Here is a 15730-nt window from a genome sequence, read left to right as displayed (position 1 = left end):
TTCCACTTCACAAATAGTTTTCAGTGTGGGTGGTACCTTACCTTAGTAGATTTGTCAACTGCTTTTTCAAGCTCGGGAATCATGGAAACCTTTGCAGCACTGCATAGAGCTCAAGAAAAATTAGCCGAGAAACCATTAATGTGATATAAAAATGCAAATGCGCCCGGAGCCAACGGAGACGAAGGCAGACGTGTAATGCTAATAAGATGATTCACAGGCACTTCTGGGTCCTCTAAGGATGCCCAGGACCCAGAAATACTTGTATCATCTTTGCAGCTGTTTGTATCAACAAAATACATTTTTCATTGGCCATGAAACAACAACAAAAATGCTCAGAGATAATCTCCAACATCTATTAATCCAGTCTGAATTTTAGGGGAGCCGGGGAAGAATTCTAGGGAAACGTGGGTTTTTATCACCTCTAGGCTCATCCCTTTAAGACGCTTTTCCACAAGCCCACAAGTGCCATCCTCTCTGCCAGGAAAACCTAAGCATCCATGCCCACTTGTCCACTCTAGATCTTCACTCTTATGCCTCCCTCAATGGCCACCAGAAAATACATTTATTGGAAGCCACCTCAAAACCAGATGGCTCGTCTTGGATTTGGGGAGCCTGGCTTCAGCCCACTGTTGCCGTGACTTTCATGACTTTTTATCAGCATTGCCACCACTGCCACCACAGATGATTAATTAAGAGAAACCAGATCTATTATTGTCACACCAAGTGGTGGATCCAAATAATTCTGAGAGTCCTAGATGGGTGAGTATGTCATATTTTAGAATCAGGATAGGAGTGGGGTTTTGCTTATTTTCTTATTCTAAGGAAAAGCAAGCTCTCAGTTGCTGGCCTCCAGCCCAGATTCATGGTCAAAGACCTGGGCTTTGTGGCCTTGAGCTTTCTCCACCTCCACTCCTCCCTTCCAAACTACATGATGCAGACTCTGCTGATGTCTGTGGAAGATGCTCTGATGTACAGCCCAGATCTCCCTTCAGGAATGAAGGGCTCATTTTCCTGGCTGTTCAGTGGGCAGCTGGCCAACAGCGCTTAGCTCTGAGCCCTCTCGGGGAATTGCCTTGGCTGAAGGGAGCCACCTTGCCCAGGGCAGCCCTCATCCAATGACTGGTCCACAGGGGGATATAAAGACCCTTCCCCTTTGCCCCAACTCAGGACAACTCTGAAGAGCCATCCTTGCTTCAAAGCTCCCTGAGGGGTCAGCTGCACCTTCCTTGGAACTGCATCACAGCCAAACAAACTTCTCCCTCTGCCCACGCCTGCTTTCTTCCGTCCCTTGCAGGTGTTGATCCCAAGAAAACTTCCTATAATATTTCTTGAATACTAATCTCTATCCTAGAGTCTACTTCCTGGAATCCAACCTGTGGCTATCCCCATGTCTCTCGGCCCACCTCCATGTTGACTTAAGCCGAGGCTGAGGATCTGGTGACTGACAGCGTCCGACCTTGAGCACCTGCATTTCTTGGCATCTCTGCCTGGGGCTTTCTTAGCAAAATGGTACAACTGGGGAGTATGGAAGTTAACACCCCTGGAAGGACCCAGGATAAACACCCACCTTCCCATATTTGGGTGGCACAGTTCTGAGGCATATTCCACAGTTTCTCCAGAGTCCCTGGGATCTGAGTCTCCACTGTGCCCCCAGCCACCTCACCTGTGGACACATTTGTTGGCTTTCTCCTTCTTTGTCTCACTGCTTCACTCCCTGCTTCTCTTCCCGGGATCACCTCCCAATAAGCCACCAGCACCCAGGTTCCTACCTCAGAGTGCACCTCTGGGTGAGATGTTCTTATTTCTTTCCCTTTCTAAGCTGGACACTCATCTTCCTGGGGGCAGAACCAAGGGGGCACTTGCAGGAAGGGGGCCATGGGTCACGATGAGTGTGAGTGTCAGGACAACCGTGGAAGATGCTAAGGACACAAGCTAGATCCTCCACAATGCCTGGCTAGTGTCGACGTATTTTATGATAAAATTGATTAAGAGAAGGTAGGCTTAAATGTCACCCTTCCTCCATCTTCCTGTGTGGGAACTCCCCAGGTGCTCCAGAGGCTGGATGACAACAATGACTGTCGCTTACCAAGCCCTGTGCCGATGCAGGGGGGAGCACTGGGCAGGATCTCACTCAGCCTTCGAGGTCGATAAAATCATTGACTCAGTTATGAAAACTGAGACTGAGAATGGTGAGTGATTTCCATGGTCTCACCATTAATCAGCTAAGAGCCAGGATTCAAATCCAGAGCAGATCACTTCAAACTGCTAATTCCTAATCAGGGGGTAAGAGGTCACTGAAATATGCATGTGCCCAGTCAGGCGAATGCTGGGCAGCTTGGGGGTCAGTGATTTGAAGAGGAGAAATGAAATGGTCTCTGTGTATTTCAGGGATACCTACGAGAGCATGTAGGAAAAGGGCTAACTGGGTCCCGAAAGCTCCAAACGCAAAAATATATTGAGGAGGGTAGAGAATGAGAAAAGAGATAAAATAGCCACATCATCTTCCAGGTCAGCAGGGAGCCCTTGAGAAATGAGCTTGGTGACAGTCCGAGCAGGCTGAATATGATCTGTCCTGAGGAGGGCCTCTGGTTTCAATACTGTGCCCCCAGATGTCACTTTTCAACCAATATTTATTGAGCGCTCTTGAACTGGAGACGTGGAAATAAGCAGAAAAGGCAAGTGCCCTGCCCCCAGAAAGCGAATCTACTAGTCAGGGGAAACTGACAAGAAATAAATAAATTGATTTATTATAGATGTCCGAGAGTAATAAGAGCTATGAACAAATTAAAGTCGGGGTGTGTTCACGGTTGATAATGGCAGGTGCAATGTTAGATGAGGCAGCAGAGAGGCCTCTGGGGAAGGTCACATTGAGGGAGATAGACGAACGAGAGGCCAAGCATTCAGGGGAGGGAGCAGCAGGTACCAGGGCCCTGTGCAGGGCTGGGGAGCAGCAAGCAGGCCAGCGTTGGGGTGCAGAGGAAGCAAGGGAGACATCAGTGAGAGAGGAGGTGAACCGAACGGAGACATTTTCTTGCGGCCAATAACATCCAGGCCTGGGAAAGTTTAAAGCTCTCCCCCAAGTTCCTGTGGACCTAACATTCCCCACGTCCTGATGCTCCAGCCCCTTCATCCTGCTTTACTGTGTTGGTTTCACCTGGTGACAACCAAGAGTTAACCTACCACAGTTGTTTTATAAGAAACTAACCACAACAAGCAGTTTATGGCTGTTGCATGTATGAAGATCCGGGGTATGCGAGGGAAGGCTCGCTTTACCCAGCCCCGTCCATCGGTCCTCTCCCTCCCCCCTCTTCCTCATCTTCTTCGCCCCTACGCCCACCTAGTCAGTGCTTCTCCCCCTCCACGCACTTCCTTTCTCCAACCCTGGAACTATTTCTACTCCAAGTGGAAATCGTAAAAGCATTTCTTCATCAAGGTAGATCTTCCCTAAGAGGAATCCTCCAACAACCACTGAGAGAATAAAATGTTCTCCATCTCGTTAGTCCCCCGCCCCCCGCCCGGGGAAGGTGTGTGGTAACAGCGCTGGAACCCAGGGGCTGGGCAGCAGGGCGGAAGGAGCATCGGTTTGCAACCAACGGAGTCTGCTTGCACGCAGAGCCGCGTGGCATGTGCATTTTTCGTCTAGAGAAAAATTAGGTCAGCTATAAATGGAGAGGACATGAGCACCCTGAAGCCTGCAGATCTCTGCTGGGTTTCCTAGGGGATGATCTACGCTATGGAGCTGTGGAGGTGTCCTTGGAATACGGGGCTCAAGTCGGGCATTTAACAGAAGGCTCAGCTTGCTTTCTGATAAATACACACACCGCTTTAATGTTAAGCCTGGGGAAGGTGTATATTTAGTGGGGTGTTTTATTTTTCTTTCGTGATAGTCTAGATTAGGTAGTAAGATAAAAGATGGATTTCAGAAAATAGATAGGCCATGAATAAACATAAATAGTCCCCAGCCTATGATATCTTTGTGACACAACTCTTTTTCCCTCCCTCTCCACCCCTTCACCCTTCCACCTTTGGGGTGCAGATGTAATTACAGTTGCTGCCATTTATTGCACTCCTAATATATGTGCAGGCATTATCTTTAATTCTTCTAAAACAAGATAGTTAATACTACTTCTGTTTTACAGATGCAGAAACCGAGGCTCGCGGGGGGGTTGCTCCAGGCCACATGACTAAAACAGAGAAGTGCCTGAGTCCTTCTGAACTGATTTCCCATTGCCTCCAAAAGAAAAAGTCTTTGGCCTTTTCTTGATTCTGAGAGGAACCAGTCTCTCTGTTCTCTGAGAGTGGCTTTTGCAAGATCAATGCTGGGACAAGCCCTCAATTGAGCTTATTCCTTGGCAAAGCCAAGGTGGTTCAGGTCACCAACGGGTACTGAACATCTGCCATGGGAGGCTCAGAACAGAAAGAGCAGAGGGTGCAGGGCAAACGGGAGCATGGAGGTGTCCAGAAAACAAGGGATTGAGTCCCTCCTTCCCAAATTTCTGACGAAATTTTAAACATGCCTTCTTGGTGACTTTACCAAGCTGTTAGAAGAATCCAGGAGCAGGAAAGATGCATGTCTCTCCCTGTATACCTCCTTACTCCTCTCTTTCCCATCTTCATGGCTTACCCTGTGGCTAGTTGAATATTATTCTGTCCCATAGCTTCCTCGTTTTGCTGTCAGGAGGATCCAATATGATAAGGTGTATGCCAGTACTTTGTAAACTCTACTAAATTACTAGAAAAGCACCGTTCGCGGGTGTGGTATTAAGCCTGGTGGAGGCCATCCACGTGCTTGTTTCAGTGTCCTCACAGGGTGTGCACCTCAGTTACAACCATTAACCTCACCAGCACCAGCAGCAAGAAATAGTCATCGACCTCTTCTGTTATGCCAACCTCTACGCTTAGCACAAATGTAATTCTATCTAACCTTTCAAACCACTCTGCAAGGCAGGTATTATCACCTCCATTTTACAGAAGAGGATGTTAGGAATTTCGTCCCTAAATAAGATGCTTTGGGTGAATTAGGTATATTGCTTTCTGGAACCAGGTATTTGAACGTTGCATGAAGTAACTTTCTTGGTTAAACTATATCCTTCAAGGAGTTAGAAGAAAAACAGTAAGGACAGGTGCTCTTAGGGAAAACAAGTGTTTAACAGGGGCCCCTTAACTCAGTCCACAAACCCGTAAATCACAGAAATATACTACAAGCATCTCATGTCCCCTCATCACCATGAGCATGGACAATTCCAAGACAAGTTGCTCCGGGAAGGTCACTTGCAGCCAAGTCAGCCTTTGGGGGAAGGAGAACAAGCTGTGACTTATGAATGCATCAGACCCAGGCTGGGGATGACATGTCACCCCTGTTGTGTCAGACTCTACTTGGTCCCTCCCTGGGGCCTCACGTGCCTCTACTCTTTCCCTGTTTTCTACCCCTACTTCCTTCTGTGTCCTCCACAAATCTCATTACCAATGAACCCAATATTGGAACTTTGTGTTTAGAAAAGGCATTAACAATGATGGTCCTGTTTAGTCACGGAGCCAGGTACTGTTCTAAGCGATTTACATGTACCTTGTTGTCAGATCCTCACCAGTACCTGTGAAGCACTGTTCGTCCCCATTTTACAGATGAGTGAACTAAGACACACAGAAGAGAAGGGACTTTCTTAAACTCATCCTGACTTTAAAAGGCAGAGCTGGAGTGGGGACCCAGGCAGTCCAGTGTTGCTGCTTTAGAGACTATTTCAGTCATTTTAAAAGATCATTTTATTCTGGAAAGTCCCAAGTATCCAGGAAGATGATAACTGAAAATGTGGTAATCAGTGAATATGTCTCCGGAAAGTCAAGCCATTGTTCAGCCTAGAACTGGATTACAAAGGAAAAGAGTGGCAGGGCCTCACTCATAACAAGAGTGGTTTTAAAAAGAAAGATGAAAATAAGAGTGAGGGATGGAGCCAAAAGCAAGAGCCCCAACCTGGAAACCCAGACACCTTTCAGAAGTCCAGTGAGAGCTACTATGCACAACGTGAGCATTTGGTGTGGAAACTGAGCTAGGGCTTTAGAGCATCACCTCGTTGGGTGTTCCCAACCCCCTGAGAGGGAAGTCGTTTGCCAAAGGTCTTTGAGCCGGTGAGAGGGCGAGTTGGGGTCTGAATGCCTTTCTGTGGGAGGCCAGAGCTGGAGCTCTGAACCACTTGCTATGCTTTTCAGAAGGTTGAGATAGAAAGTCAGTTGCAGCTGGCTAGGTGCCGTGCTGATGAAGCCAAGTGTCGTGCTGATGGAGCTAAAGATACAGGCACTGTTCCCGAGGTGGGCAGCTCCATCAACAGAGTAGAAATAAGTGGGACGTTCACTTGACCAGCTCGGTAAGGACCAATGAAAACCGATGTCCATCCGAGGAAGACCACTCCAGGAGATCCTACCAAGACCAAATAAAGACACTTCTCAGCTTATATTAGAGGTAGTTCCCTATTACATATTAATTATAATGTACTCTCTGGTCTTAGTAAATCGGAGTGGGAAGATAAATGCTATGTCTACAAATCTAATTTAAAATAAAAATGTTCTCTGTAACTCATCTTAGATTCTTATGAGCCAGATTATTGTCATATAAAAGGGTGAGAGTTGATCATATTCTGAGAAATATTGCTTTAAATATTTTAACTAAAGTCCTCTCTAATGGTTTCTTCAACCGCTAACCATTTATTAAGAAACTACAACTGAGTTGTAAATGTCATCAGTAAGCATAAAATTGTTAAACACCAAAATAAATTCTGGTAGGAGCAGCAAAGGACAGTCCTGAATCAGGTTGCTATGCTATTCTCTAGTCCTGAATCTAGTGGCACTGACAGTCCTGCCTGGGAAGCCACCACAGAGTAAGGGCCCACCAGGGAGCCGTGTCTGGGAAATACTCTTCCAGATCAGAACTTTTCTCTTTCCACCAAAATCTGGTAGAACTAGAAATTTCCCCCGACACTGCCAGCACCAACAATGAGAAGGATAGTCTATTTGCTTGTTTTTAAACAGCTAGTAGATTTACAGGATGAGAACATCACCTCTCCAGCAATTGCACAGACTTGTCAAGAGCAAACAGGAACACCAACAACTAGAGTGTTAGAAATGCAGTAGATAATAAAGACTCTGTGACATTAAGTGGGAACTCAAGCCCTTGCAGGGAGAAAACCCAATGCACAGGATCTAGATGCCTAGAGTCCCATTCTGAGGGCCTCTGAGCTGAGCGAGGCGGTGGCAGCAGCAGAATCTATGCAACATTCCCAGTGCTCCAACATGCTGGCGACAAGGTGTGCTGCTCGTCAACCCTGGAAGCACACCGAAATTAGTTTTCTTTTTGTTACTTGGTCGTTGGCTATACCTGTGTTTAATAAAAGGAACCTCCTGTAGATTCAGTTTGTCTCAACTAATTCTTTTGTCAGTTCTACAGATCTCCAGTTTAGAAACCACTCGGGCACCTTTAAAGAATCTTTCCAAAATGGGGTCGACCCACATGACAATGACTGTCAAGATCCTGGGGACTCGAGTGAGCCCACACTCTAAGTCAGCAGCCACCCTTCCATTATACTGTTTCAGACAAAAAGTGAGATAATGAGAGATACTTGGGATTCGAGGTCTCGAGGTCAGACATATTAAATGAACTGTTAGGTGCCTGCACCTGTGAGAGAACAGTGAGGAAAGAGTGTGTTCTTTACACCTGGGGAATTTCTTAGCGTCGTAAAAGGTGAGGAACTGCATTGGAGGACACGGGTTGATTAAAAATATCAATGCAGTGAAACTTTGGAATCTGGAAATCCTAGACTCAAATCAAGCTCTGCCACCTATTAGCTGTGATCCTTTGTGCACTTTCGTTATTTGGGCTTTACTTTGAGCCACAGGGTCGTAACAGTGAAGCACCTGCCAGGAGTTGCTACACTGCTTTTCTATCTATTTGCCACTTCGTTTATGTTGACTGCCTGTCTCCTTCCCTTGCTCCTCAAATATGTACTAATTATATTACTCTGTTTCATCTCCCCTCATTGTTACTTATATATGCTTTTACTATTTCTTTATAAGTATTAAAAATTAACACCTGATTACAAATGGACAAACACAATATGAGGTCCTTAGAGTAATCAAATTCATAGAGACAGAATGTATTTAAAATAGTGGTTGCTGGACTTCCCTCGTGGCGTAGTGGTTGAGAGTCCGCCTGCCAATGCAGGGGATGCAGGTTCGAGCCCTGGTCCAGGAAGATCCCACATGCCACGGAGCCGCCGGGCCCGTGCGCCACACCTGCTGGGCTTGCGCTCTAGAGCCCGTGCTCTGCAACCCCCCGCTCACAGCAACTGGAGAGGGCCCGAGCGCCAGCAACGAAGACCCAATGCAGCCAAAATTAAATAAATAAAATAAATAAATGTGTTAAAAAAATAAAAAATAAAATAAAATAGTGGTTTCCAGGGGTTCCGGGGCAGGGGGCAGGGTAGGGAAATGGGGAGTTAGTGTTTAATGGGTATAGAATTTCAGTTTTACAAGATGAAAAAAGTTCTGGTGATGGATGGTGGTGATGGTTTCAAAATGATGGGAATGTACTTAGTGCCACTGAACTGTATACTGGTTAAAATGGTACATTTTGTGTTATGTATATTTTATCATAATTTAAAAAATAGAAACAGAAAATAAACACCTGACTCACTCTCGAGATACTTACCTACAAGGTCCACCAGAATAGAAATATTTGTCACATCCAGACCCACCTCAACACTGTCTTTTGGGAAGAACTGAGGTGGGAAAATACACGCGCTCCCCCCTCCCACCCCCGCCCCGGCAAAGAGGATACACACAGTACCCAGCAGAGGGCAGAAGAGAGTCAAGGAGGCATTTCGCCTGGAATTTTGGTTTTGTGATCATTCGTTCTTTTCTAATTTGCTGTCTTAAATGTTATTGTCTTTAAAAGTGAAAGTCTTTCTAAGACAACCACATTAGAGGACAGAGGATAAACAACTCTTCCACTGAGTTAAATGATCACATCATTTAAGCTATCACATGGAAATAACTGCTCTGTGCTGGGTTTTCTGGTGGTACCAAGTTCCAACTTAACTAGTCCTTTTTGTTTTGTGTGTATATCCTGTACCTGCATTATTTTACAAAGTACTCTATGAATAACTGTACTGGTGTTCGCAGAAAGGACAGTAAGAACTGCACTAAGTCTCAGTGGAAACACTATTGTAAAAATAATGGGATTCAGGTATTTAGGTGTTTTCTTTCCTCCCAGCTGAGCTACACTGCCATAACCAAATACCGTAAAGGTGCTGCCATTCACATTCACTTTAACTGAGAAAATAGCTTTCTCCTTCCCTTGATTTTCTCCCTACCTTGATTTCCTACAACACAGTTACAGTTATCCTTGATGGGCAGTAATTACTTAGGGGAGATTGCTTTCTGGCTTAAAAGGATATTGCTGTTTTATTATGTTAAAACACCAAGGGAATAATTTTCAAGGAAGAGAGCAGCGTTTTTATGACAAGGGTTTTCTCACTTCTCTCTTAAAGGAAGCCGAACGCTTCGCTGTCGCATTTAAGGTTGCGGGTTGTTTTTTGACATCTGGTTTCAAACAGCCTGGGAGTCGCAGGGCTGGCATGTGGATTCGAGAGGAAGGTTTTGTTTAATGACGATGAGCATTAGTTCTCGCCTTCTCCCTTGGCAGCTGCTAGGCATCGTGTTAAAACTGGCGGCAGCAGCAGTAACTGCCCAGGCAATTATGGTTCTTCCTTTTCTTCAGGTAATTTGGATGCAGATAGCTTTCTCTTTCCTGCGTTGAATATGATTCAAGTCCCAAATATCCGTTATTATTTCACCTGCCTTGCAACGGGAATTGTAAGCGCTCTGACAAATGATTTGAAAGACTGTCTAATTTCTGTAAATACCTCTGCTGGCTGTTAACTTGCAATTTTATAACGTCTAAAACATTCTGAAATTCCTCTGTGCATACCCCGAGTGAGCTGACAGCCACGTGTCCCCTGCATCAATTCTGCCAAAAAAAAAAAATTAGAGAGAAAAAGAAAAAGAACTATTTTTCTCTTTCTCTGGCAGTGGAAGAATACTGCTCACAAAATCCCGCTTGTGTGAACAATGAGCCTTTTTCTATAGAATAGAAATGATGGGGGAGCCCATCCCTACGCGTGCTAGGATGGGCTTAAGTCATTTAATTTCTGTCCTCAGAACATTCCCTTCTCCTTTCTCGGAGTCAAGGTGGAGGGAGAGTGGGAGGGCACAGAGATGGGAAGCTAGGAGATCAAAAAAGAACTAGACAACTGAACAGCCCTGAGTTCTTTCAGAGGCTGAAAACCCTCTGCGTTGAGCTACCTTGTGTTGTGTGTATGTGAATATTTGTGGCAACATAAAGATGGGTCGATGTTATCTCTAAGCTCAGTTGCCCTTCTGTACATGGTAATCGCTTGGTTTACAATAAGCTTCAGGAAAACCCACTTTCATGTGGAGTTGACCACATTTAGGAGCTCTGTAAGAGCTATTTTCATAACCTTAAATCCCGAATTTCCATGAGGAGAATCTAAACAAATTGTACAGACTAAATAAACATCATTGTGGTGAAGGAAAGGCTCCAATATGGAAATCATGGTGACACATGCGTTGGCAGGAGCTGCCTGCTACAGTAAAGTAAAATGTAAACAGCTTTCCTTGATAGAGAATCCCATATGGAAAATGTAATCTGGCTGTAGAATGTAGACCACATAAAACACCATGTCTCTGCACTGAGTGGTAAAGCTAAAGAAGACAGTGTAGGGACGCTTGTGTTCATCCAGGCTGCACCAGAACGGTGAAATTGTCTGTTGAACTCCATTGTGGAAGGTGGGTGCCCAGCTCCCCAGGGCACACTCCACTACAGCTCAGGCTCACAGAAGGGTTTGTTTCCTTGGGTCACAACTAAATTCATCACAATAGAGACTTCGTCCTTCTGACAAGGGCTGTGGAAAAGGATCTGAATCCATATTTAGTGTGCCCTATATGCCAGACACTATAAAATTTAATTAAAAATTTAAAATAAAAAAAAAGTACAGAAAATAATTTAACAAGCACTGTCTCCAGATTAACAAATGCCAATATTGTATTCTCCTTGGCTCAGATCTTTGTGTGTTTGTATAAAAGATGCAAAATATTCCAGCTAAAACAGAAGCTCCCTTTGCTCCCCTCCTGAGTCCTTTTCCTCTCCCTCCCTCCTTCCCTGAAAAGGTGCTGCCCTGAATTTGGTGAGTATCATCCTCCTGTGGATATGTTAACAATGTTACCTCATTTATTCCTTCTAGCAACTCTTTGAAAAGGATATTATCCCCATGTTACAGATGAGGAAACTGAGACTCAAGGAGATCAGTATTTGCCTAGGGTCACACAGCAAGTTGGTAAAAGAGTTGAGGTTCAAAGTCAGGTTGATCTTACTCGAAACCTGTGCCCTTTTTACTGCATCCTACATCCAGAAGAGCTGGTCCTGTTCCTCACGGCAACTGAGGACCACAAGGACTCTTCCCAGCTGAATCATTTCACCTCTCCAGATCTTGATTCATGAGCTTTACTTTATGATTCCTTAATGGAACTATTTTCAAAGTTGTGCTTTTTTGGTTTGTAAAGCCCAAACACAAACCCAACTGGGGAGGGGTAAAATGGGAGAATTACACTATCTTATTATATGCATGTGGACCTCCTATCTAATATTAAATACACCGCTGGTACATGGTTGCCTTCCTGAGGGCTAACTGTACATCCCATATTTCATTGGTTCCATGCCATTAGGGAGCTAACATCTACCTTAAAGATTTGGGAAAACTGAATGGGCTAAAATATGAAACAACTTATCCCACTTACTGGCACCGGGTAGTGCTCAATGAATTGTATCTAAAGGAATGATTACATATATCTAAAAAGGTACAGATCTACTGCAAATTCTAGAAAAATGTCAAGACTGGATTTAAATATATAAAAAGATAAGAATCCGATTTATGTTATGTGCTTTTTACTACAGTAAAAAAAAAAAAGAACAATCTGATTTGAGCTAATGGTGTAGGGGTGGAAATATTTTCCTCTACCCTCTTAGGTTTTGTACTGGGGATCTGCAAATTAAACAAACTTATAGCTTAACAAGGAATGCACCAAAAAGTGGCTCTCTAAGCAGCTAAAAATGGGAGTTTATATACCTAACTTAATGGCAGGGGAAGAGGGGAAGGAGAGAAGAATATTCTATGAAATGAACGAATGGTTTTCTAGGGGAACAAATGAGAGATAAGAAAGTTTGTGATAATGTCTGTTTATGCAAATGGGAGTGGTCTTTTCAGATTTTTTCTTCATGGCTATAAAGCTCCCCGGGGTAGGGGATTCTTGGCAGCCTCACTCCCAGAAGTTTCTGCTTTTCGTGGTAAAGGAAGGCTTCTTTCTGCATCTGTTAGATCTAAAATGTCTTTACTAAAATAATCGTCATATCAATTGTGGGCGTCTGAGTGGGTCTCCACATTGGCATTAAAACCCTTCCCCACCCCTATATATTAAATAAACGTGCTATAATGTTGTTAGGCAGATTTTATAAAGTTTTAAAATAAAGTGATATCTTCTAAGCTGTTACTGTGTAAACTAAGACAAAGGAAGCCTTTCCAATCCAGGAGAAAAAAGTCCTAGCAGAGTGTAGATTCAGAGACCATTGCAATGGTGAAAAGAGCCCTGCATTAGTAACCCAAGACCTTGTCACAGGAACAGTGTTTACCTCCTGTGTTCCACCGCCCAAGGGTCTGGGACCTGCTGGTCCTCAGTTTTTTCACCTATAAAATGAGGATGATAATAATGTCTAAGTTGCAGGTTTCTTTAAATAAGACCTATGTAGGTTGAAAAATCATTTGGCTTATAAAGGCTCACTTATGTTAGATTAAAACATTTTAAAACAGTATGATCCTATAAATAAGGTGACAGTTTATTCATTTAAATCAACAGAGATGGGACGGTGATTAAACTTGAAAACTTAAAAAAATACATATATATATATATATATATATATATATGTATAAGTATTCACCTCCAGGGAATGCCAAGCTGACATTCACCCTTAGGCGCTCTGATGGCTATAGTTTAGCACAACGACAGTGAATGCTGTCATTTTGGAGACAAAACTGTTTTTAAAAAACTGGAGTCAAGTAAGAGCCAGAGACCTTACTGAAATAAAGCAATAGCTACTTAAGGATATCCTTGAGCACGGTGACCTTGCAGAATGCAATTGTTCTTACTGAACGTTGTGTCCTCAATACTTCAGCCTTTTTATTTTCCTGGCTCAAGCCAGAAATGCCAACCTCTCCATCTATCCTAGAATCTCTGGCATGTTTATGGATGGAAGATGGCTGACCATAGATTCATTTTTGGTTTGGCAATCTTCAGTTAGAACTGAAATTTATCTGCTATTTTAAGCAAGATTTTATAAGCTAGCCACCTACCCTCCCCACCCCAAACACACACGCACACTACCTTTCATAAAGAGTCCTCCCCAACCTCACAGGTTTATCTGGAAAAAAGTGAAGCAATCGTCAGCGTAGCTATTAAACACTAACTTCAGAATTGCAAGGTCCAAGTGGATATAAACATCAGTATAAAGTATTCTATGTGCAGTGATTTTTAAAAAATAATATGCTTCTAAAAATTAAGCTTTTCATGTGGAAATTGTCAAATAAATAGCTGTGCTCATTTCTAAAGGGATAAATAGCTCCAGGATTTCATTATTTGCTACAAATTTTCAAAAGAATTGATTAAAACTCACATCTGGCTAGCAGTCCCTGAGAGACTCTCCTATTTTCCACTAAAATACATACAAAGTTGCTTTTTGTTTGTTTGTTTTTAAATGTCAGTCATAAAAAAAAAAAAAAAGAACCACTGTGTTCAAACTCCTTTCATGGTCTGTCGTTTCCCTACTTGCACTTTCATCTTACCCTTTTCCTTCTTAATGAAACAAACTTCCCACCTATTATACCACGTGATCTTCTATGCCTCAGGCTCACGTGCCCCACCTGACTCTAGTTCTTTGAATTACTGTTTATTCTTCAATACTCAGCTCAAACACTGTCTCCTCCAAGACCCATTGTCCATTGAATGACTTAAAAACCGAGTCTTATGGAGTTCCAGAGCATTCTGTAGCAGTAGTTCAAAACCCTCTTCACATTACATTGAAGCTATCTCTTCCCCTGTCTGTTTCTGCTCTGTTAACCTAAAACATTATAAAAGAGGCAGTTATTTTACCCGCAAAACAGGGTTTACTTGGGAGCAGCAAAGAATTGCAATCCTAGACACGTATTTATGGCGAACCACATGCATGTCAGGTTTAACAAAGGAGAGGAGAAGGGGAACTGGGAGAGGCTGTTATAAACAAAAGATCATTGGAGGGAACTGGGAGTTCAAAGTATAGTGGTTTTTTATTGGCTGAGCTATTGCCAGGCAAGGAGAAAGCCTTTCTTCTTCCTGCTGGCGGTGGTAAAGTAATGTCACTTTCTGCCAGAGATCTAAGAAGGTATATCTCTCCCTATTGGGATCTGTACTGACACAAGCGGTAGGTGCATGAGAGCTCCCCCTTCTGGCCTCCCAACTACATTTTCATGAAATTTCCCTTTTAATTTTCACAGCTCTCACTCAGCCGAGGTCTTCAGGACAGAGCTGATGTGCTGTTTAGCAATTCCTAACTCAAGGTTTCACCATGAAATGATTACTTCCATTTTATAATGGGTAGTTAAAATGTCATTATTCTCAAATTAACAGTAAACTATGTAGTTAATTACAGAGCACAGAGAACAATGGTTCAGTTGTTCCAAATTCATGTTTAACATATGCATGCACATCGTATGTGTGTATGTGCACAAAATACTTCTGAGTTAAAATAACCCATGAAACCAACGTTTTCTAAAGCAAATTTCTAGAAACATTTGTTTCATGAGCTACTCAATGAAAAAAGGAAAATTGAAATTAAATATTCTGAGATATCCTACACTAAGAACATTGCAGACATTGTTGAACACAATGGTTCCAATAGTTATCTGGCCATGACACCAATTTTGTCAAGTACACTTCTGAACATTCAGAGTAAGTAGAGTTCTGTGGACATACATTTTGAGAAATGCTGCATGACTTATTCTAACCAGCCAGTTGCTAATGTGGCAGACAGGTCAGACCTAGATGTCCCAGCACAGATGGAAGATTTTTGTTGGAGTGGACTATGCTTTTACCATAGCACAACCAGAAGGAACAGACACATTCCAAGTGGTACTCTGTTGGAGGACTATCCATCTTATCTTTTCCAATACTAAAAATTCTGCTCTGCTTTCACAGGCAGTCCTTCTAATTCAATGAATAATGTTTTCCCCTTTTGGGGCATGTGTAAATGGATTGTTATCTATTTTGAAAAGTACCCATCTGTGACAACAGTCATGCTTATGGGTGGCAGTTAATTGAGACAATTTGGGAGATGATGATGACTCACAAACAGGAGGGAAGAAAGGGCAGAGAGGCGCACCCTTTCTTTATAATATCATATTTATTTTTAATATCATATTTTCATATTTATTTTGTATTTGTGTATAGTATCATATTTGTAATATATTTTCCATTTAGGTGTTTTTTTAAATTAAAGCAGAGTTTGGGGAGTAGGTACCAAAATGCACTCCTAATTTACAATTTTGGGTGGAATAAGGACAATTTAGCTTCTCCTACTTTA

This window comes from Eschrichtius robustus, chromosome 8 (assembly GCF_028021215.1).
Source record: "Eschrichtius robustus isolate mEscRob2 chromosome 8, mEscRob2.pri, whole genome shotgun sequence".
Taxonomy (NCBI): Eukaryota; Metazoa; Chordata; class Mammalia; order Artiodactyla; family Eschrichtiidae; genus Eschrichtius; species Eschrichtius robustus.
Note: the sequence above shows the minus strand (reverse complement) of the source record.